Below are 9,278 nucleotides of genomic sequence, written 5' to 3' on the forward strand. Positions count from 1 at the left end.
ATAATGCTCCCCCCCCTAGCACATATTTTTCCATGTGGGAGAAAGGTTCAACGGTGCAATGGCAACCAAATGCATGTATTCAAAAAAATGATGAAAGTAAGCTTCTAATGGGCTAGCCCTTAGGCAGTGACCCCACACTTCATGGATAGATGTAGTAAAATTTAGATCACCTCCCAGAATTGTTGGATAATGTGTCAAAGTTCCTAAAGTTCCTAAGTCATTCAAGTTATCCCAATATGACTTATGGTCCGCATAAAGACCATAAACATTGATAATTTCCACACAACATTGAACTTTCTAACTTCAAGGTCGACTGCTATATCATTGTTAAGGGAGGACAAAGAAATGGCCTTGAAGGAAAATTTCCATTCTAAGATGATAAAAAATACCTTCTACACCCATGGAACTAAAATACCATCCACTTAACCAAGTCTCAATGGTGGCTTGGGCTTAATGGAAGGGAGGGAGGAACATCTGGCATACCTTCGAAAGTCTTCTCATGTGAAACATCCTTTGGAGCCACAGCTTCGACAATTTAAATCACTAGAGAAACCTTATCCTTTGCTAACTAAGGGCTCCATGAAACTAGTATTGGCTTATGCATTGGAACCATAATCTTCTTTGGAGGTCTGAGACCACGCTGATTTTAAGTATAGGGGGTTTACACAGTGCATTATATAAGATATCATTTTGGGATTCAACTGCATTAAGTAAGTCATTCATGTATGACCATTTCCATGAGAGTAGTCGTAACTGACTAATTTCTCATGATTTGAATAGTTACCGGGTGCAAGCCCCGGAAGTGATGATTGACACTATGTGATTCATTTCACTAGTTTCAATCCCACTTCTTCACCCCTGTGAGCATCACCCGATGCAATGAGTGCTAAGTGAACTATTCAAATCATGAGAAATTAGTTAGTTACGACTACCTCTCATGGAAATGGTCATATGTGAATGACTTACTTAACGCAGTTGAATCCCAAAATGATATCTAATATAATGCACTGTGTAAACCCCCTATACTTAAATTCAAAAAGAGTGAAGGTATCTCTACTTGAATGGTTCATGAGGCACAATACTTTCTAAGGTTTTGCAAATGGGGTAGCAAGATAAGTGGGCTTGATTGTGGGGAAAACTCCACAATTAAGCACACTTGAGCCAGAGGCGATCTGGGATGGGTGACCTCCCGAGAATCCTGGTTACCAGGTGCAAGCCCCGGAAGTGATGATTGACTCTATGTGATTCATTTCACTTGTTTCAATCCCACTTCTGCACCCCTGTGAGCATCACCCGATGCAATGAGTGCTAAGTGAACTATTCAAATCACGAGAAATTAGTCAATTACGACTACCTCTCATGGAAATGGTCATACGTGAATGACTTACCATGTTGATTCTTATCACATTACTTGAGGAGGTGACCAACCTTTTTGCAAGCATAAAAGCAAAAGGGCTTACGCTAGTAATCTACCACCTATGTCCATGAATGGTCTTTAAACCTTAACTCCATGTCCTCCTCCAAGGCTTCCCTAACATCCACCTCTATTTTCACCCAAGTGCATTTGTGATCTTTTTTGGAGAAACAATCGTCTTCCAAACTAGCAAATCAAACTAGTTGATTTTCGATAACAATTAAGATATGGCACATCCAGAAAATCATGGCAATCCTCGAAGTATTTCCCATATTTTTTGAGATGACATAGGCTCTCTAGTGGGGTCAAAATCAATGCATCACTTCTGCAAAACTAGCCTAGACTTCCGCCATTTCCAATCACATCTCAACAAATTTGTGACATCAGCCTTCTCTCTAAGGTTTGCACAAAACCATCCATGAATAAGTATGTGGAACTCAGGAGAGTAGCCGATAAAAAGCTTCCAAAACTGATCCATCCAATCATGCATTGAGTCCTGGCACACCACCTTCCCACTACTGCACAATTGAGAAGGGTTGACATCTCCTTCAGTCTGACATATTTACCCACAACCAAGCTTGCACTTTTTTGAACCCTTAGCACCTTTTTATGTCTCAATATCAAAGTGGAAGGAGAAAGTGTGAGTTGATTGCCTAGATTACTAGCACTAATTGACTCTTCTTTAGACAAATACTGGAGACATGACCCAATAAACCCCCATCTGTCTCATTATCCACTAAATTAGGACCACGAACATTGGACTGAGAGTTCACATGGGAGAGGAGTGGAATTGATCTAGATTGGATTATTATATTGTTTTTCATCGATCTCGAGGCATTCAGAGTGGAAAAAGTGAACGAATCAGCTCACGAGACTGTTTTATGGCGGGACCTAGTTTGGCGAAACAATGTCTGAAACCTTTAGGGAACATTTTGATTCATCAAATGACCTTTTTTGGGGGTACAAATTTACCGCTTCAACATGAACATTTTCATGTTTTTCTACATACATAGATATTTCCAACAGTTTAAGAAGCACGTCAATCGGAGTCCATATGCAAAGGGTGTGCCACTCAGAAATTGACCTTCATGTTTTCACACCTATAATTCAGGAGGATGTCGCATCAACCCCCATTATTCGTGGAAAAGGGGCTAGCCACATGAGTGTGATGTAAAAGACTCTAAAAGGGTCTATATTATAACTCTAGTTAAGAGCTGATGTAGTCAAAATTAACCACTACTAGGCTATTAGACTGCGTAATAATCGGGCCACTAGGAGGAAGAGGTATTCCATTCTTTCGAGAGCATTTTGTTCCATAGTTGAGAAAATATAGCTAGGAAAGATAAGAGGTAGAGCACACAGAGAGGATTTGTGTACTATAGCAGCCCATGGGCCACAAACATTACTTCTTTGTACTTGCAGCCTTATTTTCCAGATAGAGAATGAGAGCAAAGTGACCTCACCTTCCAGCTAGGTTTTCTCCTGAAACGGTTTCCGAGAGCATATCTTATTTCATATGTGTGTGTGTGTGTGTGAACTTATTTTGTTGTTCTCTACTTTTTTTGCATAATTTCCATTTGCACGCATGCACTAATTATACTTAAATTTACAGATTTAGAAGTTTAATAAAACTATAATAGTGTAAAAATTCATAATTTTAATATATTATTATCAAATATGTTGTGACGAACTGTCAAGTGGAATACCCACGATAGTTTATGGATCAGGAATCAATGGTCCAAATTTTGCATGCAATAAGTCCAATTTGGAGAGAAAGACCCTTCCCGAACATGGGTTGTCTAGCTCCTAGTCCAACTCATCAATGTTGATGGATTTGGAAAGCTTATTTAAGCAAAAAATGCCTTGAGGGAAATAGCTTGCATGCCTAGGAAACACCTATCAAAACTTCATGGAGATTTTGCAAGTTAAAAGACTCTTCGATTTCTCAAAACTTGCATTCTTTGTGTGTGTTAAAATGTATATTTAAAAAAGAAAAACAATTGCCATATATAAATGGCTTGATCTTCATGATTTTTACTTGAAATTATGTCTTTAAGATAAACCCAAACTTTATCTCCCACACAAAACTAATGATATGTGCAATATTGATAATGTTGAACCTTTCGCTTTTACTAACCTATGTGAAAAGTCTATCAAACTCGAGCATTAATCTTTCAAATGCAAAGCATAACAATTATAACATGCTAATGTGTAGTGACCTCCTTCCTTCTCATTACCTTGATAATAGGACCTTGATGACATGCTTCAAAAGGAGAAGTAATTCTAGTGCTATGCAATGTGCAACTTATTTTTCCCCAAAATTGTGAATGGTAAAAGAGAATTAACCTCATGGGATATACAAATACTCTCTATGCTTTTATAGAGGTGATACTCCTCTTTCTCACTGAGATAATAAATTATTTTATTAGAAATAATATATTTATCCATTCATAACATCAATGCTTAAGAGTGGACTAGGAAGTAATACCAAAATAGTAGAATAATAATTTTAACTAGAAAACAGAAAGTAATTCATTGCATTCCATCATGAACATTCATCATGATAAAGTAAGGTAATATTTGAAGTAAGACATTAAGATGGAAGGAAAAACAATGGTCCTTTACAAAGAAATTCAAATAATTTCATGCATTTAATTTCATAAATATGTAAAGGAGGCACGTACTTGAGATCTCATGTTTTAATGGAAGTTAGAAATCATGAAAGTTTTGAGCTCTGTAATAGATCTTTGTGAAACCTCTTTTTAAAAAGAATAATACAAGTTGATAGTTCAATATCAAATAAAATGTGGGCAAAACAACACTACATAATATCTGTGATACTTAAATAATGAAAATAAGAATATATTTTTTCACAGGGATTGAGCTCCCGTGGACCATATTTACAACCTGGAAATAAGGGATCAACCTTATGTAGAGATCAAATAAAGGCTCGATAATCACATATCCAGAAGAAACAAAAGGAAATTCTTTGAATATAAGTATTCTCGTAAAATTGGAAGTGGGTAGTGATGAATGGATGCTCTCTCTTTCTTTCTCCTTGGAATTCCTTAAAACATGCAACTTCAACCATGACCTTAATTGACACAACCAATTCTTGCATATTGGAAGTTACAAAAGATGCAAGTTACAAAAGATTAGTTATGGTATCTAACATTTTTTTTTTAATTTTTTTTTTTAATATATTCTCTTAACGGTGCTATTGATATGTCTTGTTTAACTTAGTGAAAATAACTCATCTTCAATAGTATTAATTTGGAATGTAATTCTTGTAAAGTGGACATATGGTCTTCATTATCATTCACAAAATTAACCAATTATCTATGGATTTCTTTTTCAAGAAATTTAATGAGGTTGTCAAACTCACTACCCATGAAGCTTTTAGTATTTTTAACTCAAGTTTAAGTTGATCTTTAATTGGAAACATGGCCTTGTTTATCATTGGTGGGCCCTCAAGTTGTTTTACCATATTTAGAGATTTTAGAAATAATTTACTTTTCTTCCCTTCCAAGGTGTTACAACTAGTTATTGTTGAGATTTTCTGTTTGGAGTAAAATAGGCAAAAATCTATGTAGGTGACAACAATAGAAATTCAGTTCCTAGATTAGCTCCAGGTTGTTGGGAGATGATTAATGCCTCCTATATTTGATGTGAGTGAGTTAATGAGGTTGTTAGATTCTCTTTGCTATATAACAGGCAACCATTCGGATTGTTTGCTATGAGGGTGAGAGTTTTGTGAGGATTTCATTATGTAATCTCCTGTTTGATTAATAAGATTGCCGATGCCTATGTTGTGTGGACGTAGCCCAGATTGGTTGGGTGAACCACGTTAAATTCTTGTGTCTTTATGTGCATGATTGATCTGCTGTGTATTTTTTGATTTAATTTAGCTGAGCATCTGATTTCCAACAATTGGTATCAACCGTGGTCTTATGTCTCTCGATCCCTGCATCCTTGCAATAGCTGTCAAACTCCTTGGAAGTAAACTCACCACCATTGTCAGTTCTTAAACATTTTATAGTTCTACCAGTGTTGTTTTCTACCAATGCTCTAAACTGCTTGAAAACTGTAAAAACATCAGACTTCCTTTTCAACATGTAGACCCACACTTTTCTAGAAAAGGCATCAATAAACGATACAAAATATGACGAGCCACCATATGACGATGTAGGGGCTGGACCCCAAACATCTGAATGGATATAATCAAGTAGTCCTTTACTAGTATGTTTGCCTGTTTTAAATTTTTGTTTACTTTGTTTTCCAAACAAGCAATGTTTACAGAAATCTAACTTTCCAGATCTTAGATTAGGAAGTAACTTGCGATCAGCCAAAATTTTCAACCCTCGTTCGCTCATATGGCCCAACCTTTGATGCCATAGGCGAATGGAACTATTGTCCTGTTCAGACACCGACACATGATCTGACCCAGTTCTACCTTCTAATTGAAAAATATTTCCTACCTTCTTAGCCTTCATCACTAGTAAAATACCTTTATAGATTTTCATAACTCCACCTTGAATTACAGTTTTATATCCATTCGTATCCAGTGCTCCTAATGAAATTAGATTTTTTCTTAGATCTGGTACATGTCTCACATCAGTTAACAATTTGGTTGTGCCATCTAACATTTGCAGTTGTACACTTCCTATTCCAACAATACTGCAAGTGACATCATTACCCATGTACACGACTCTATCATCAACTGATCTATATGTCTTAAACCAATCTTTATGAATACACATGTGGTTAGATGCCCCGGAATCTAACAACCAATGTTGATCATGTTTTGAAACATTAACAGACAATACCTCATCACTCATACCTGAACCAGATACTGAACCTGTATCTGTGGTGTTGGCTTCCTTCTTTTCTGTCGAAGAGCCTTCTTTAGCAGCCTGCTTTCGCTTCCAGCAATCCTTTTTCAGATGTCCAGCCTTGCCACAATGCCAGCACTTCACCTTTGTCTTCTTTCCTTTGGACTTTGAACGAGAGTCGCTATGCTTTCCCCTGGAGTGTCTCTCTCTTGAGCGACCTCTGGCCATCATTACCTCTGACGTAGAGGTGTTTGCATTCGACCTCTTCCTCGTCTCCTCAGACAACAAGGCTCCAACAACATCGTCAAACTCAAGAATGTCTGCTGTACTAAAGCTTATGGAAGTAACAAAGTGATCCCAGGATTCAGGCAATGAACACAATAGAGTTATTGACTTATCCTCTGAATCAAATTTCACATCTAGACTGTCTAATTGCACCAGTAAGGTATTAAAAACATTCATGTGATCAGTAATCGAGGTACCTTCTTTCATCCGCAAACCGTAAAGCTGTCGTTTCAGGAGAATCCGATTTGTCAAGGATTTCATCATATACAGCTTCTCCAACTTCGTCCACAAACCAGCAGTCTTCTCTGACACGATGTTAAATAAAACATCATCAGCCAAACACAACTGAATTCCGCTCAAGGCTCTTCCATCCAATTCATTCCACTCATCATCTGTCATGGGGGAAGGCAATTTGGACCTGCCCAACAATGCCTTTGCCACGCCCTACTGTACCAGCAGATCATGCATTTTTACCTTCCAGATCTCGAAATTATTTTTGCCATTAAACTTCTCGATTTCGAACCGGGCACTTTGAGTTTTCGCCATTTGTATCAACAAAAAACAATAATCTCCAAAAAACAAACCTATGTTTCAATACCAGCAATTAGCAAAACAAACTGCCTATGCCTCATATGCCGTTGCTTGTTTTTAAAAAAAAAAAAAAAACTTTTGTTTGATTTGTGCACTTCAACTATCTCTGCTTTATCTCAACGCTTCTCCTCTTGTTATTTAATTCATCAATGCCCATTTAAACAACAAATTTGTTGTTCTATCCTTAATGCTTTTGGCATGCAACAAAACAAAAAAAAAAGAATTTCTGTTTTATATTTACCGCATGCAACAAAAAATTTCCTGTTCACGCAGTCATATACAACTTTTCTCTCTGCGCGCATTCCTTTATATTAAACGCAGGCAACAAACATTTCCTCTATATTAAACGCAGGCAACAAACAGTTTCTTTCTGCGCTCATACATCGGATCAGGCCAAAGGAAGGACCCCATTCATGGAAACAGTTACGGAATGACCCAGGATTATAACCAATCAATCAAACCAATCTTATAATCCGTGCTTTGTACGTTGGGCATATAACCAATCTTACAAACTAGTCGATGAGATTACACCCTTTTTCATGAAAATATTCCATGCTAAATGTAGCATCCATAACTAAAATTAATTTTTTGCGTCCTGATATGGAATTTATTAAAGAATGAAATTCTCATTATAGAAATCGACTTCCAATAGAATAAGTCAACCCCTGTTTGCAAAACAGTACCTCGATCCACGGCAGCAAGGTTCCGTAAGAGGTATGGAAAGGACACCCTTGTGACTATTTTAAACTCAGAGTGTTTGGTTGTGAAGCATAGGCTCTAGTGCCTAAACATCAGCGAAGTAAATTAGATCCAAAGTCTAAAAGGTATATTTTTGTTGGGTATGGTGATGGAACAAAGGGATATAGATTGTGGGATCCTACTACCCGCAAAATCATCATCAACAAAGATGTAAAGTTTAATGAATCCTCTCTTGTACAGTTAGATGTAGATAGTAGTGATGAGCCCCAAAAATGTACAATTGTTTGGGCTCATTCAACCTCCTAATTTGGCTTAGTCCACCATTCTCATTTGTTTATTGCATGTTTTTGATTATTTTTATGTTAATAGAGTGAATTTGGTTAGTCATTATGCCAACAAGTCTAATGGGTGTTTTGTGTAGCCTTGTTGGTCAACTTGGAGACAAATTTGAAGGTCTTAATGAGCACTTGGCAGCCAAATTCATGGGAGAACCAGCTAGAGGATTTGTAGGAAGGTGTCCCCCTCATTTATGGGCCCTTACCTCGAATTCTCCACCATCAACTCGGAGTTCAAAGGCCACCGAATCAATCAGCTCATGGGCAGCCAAGCAAGTCAAGTGGGACTGCTGTTAACTACAAGTCTTGGGCAGCCAAGTCCCTAACTTTTAGGAGGACTGTTGGGTCCTCAAATTGTATAAATAAGAAGGCTTGGGGCCTCATTTTGGTTAGCTAGTGGGTAGTCATTTTGTAACTAGTTAGTCATTTCGTTTTAGCCATTAGTCAGCTAGTTTGTAGTTCGATTTTTATGCAATAGAGTAGCTTTGCTTTCAGCTCATGTTCAAGCTCTCCTTGTGGACAGTTTTGATGTAACTTTTCATTTCTTGATTAATAAAGATGGATCCAGCTTTGCACCAGCTCTAAATCATTCATGGGAGGCTGTAGCTCTTGGGGTTGGGCCCATCTCAAGCGCCCAGTACCTCCCTTGTTTATATTTATGTGTCTTTGCTGCATTCTCATAATAAAATCTGCTCTTTAGACTTAATTCGTGCTTTGTTACTTAGGTTTCTTTTGATGGTTCAAGTAGCTTTTCATGTTTATAATAGATTGGTAGGAGTTTGTTATGCATTTAGACCTTTTGGCATGTTCTTGCTCACGTGATATATATGGTTCTCTTTGCAAACAAAGCTGCTGTTTATTCATTTCATTGATAGTTGGATTGAGTTAGCTAGGACTTGGTTTGTTTGCAAGAATTCATTGATTTGTTTGAATAAGCATTGTGCAGGGCATCTCTATCATCTTCATCACCTCCTCGTTCATTTGAGCCTCGTTCAGATCAGCTCCTCCATCACCAAGTCTGTTCCCTCATCTCCCATCTTCTCTTTTGCCAAGTAACCTTACCTTCTTCCCCATTGTTGTCTCAACTACCTTTAAGCCAAGTCAGCCTTCCACATCATCTCA

This window comes from Pinus tabuliformis, chromosome 2_2, assembly GCF_031772625.1.
Source record: "Pinus tabuliformis cultivar Carrire ecotype Pingquan chromosome 2_2, CPIR1, whole genome shotgun sequence".
Classification (NCBI taxonomy): domain Eukaryota; kingdom Viridiplantae; phylum Streptophyta; class Pinopsida; order Pinales; family Pinaceae; genus Pinus; species Pinus tabuliformis.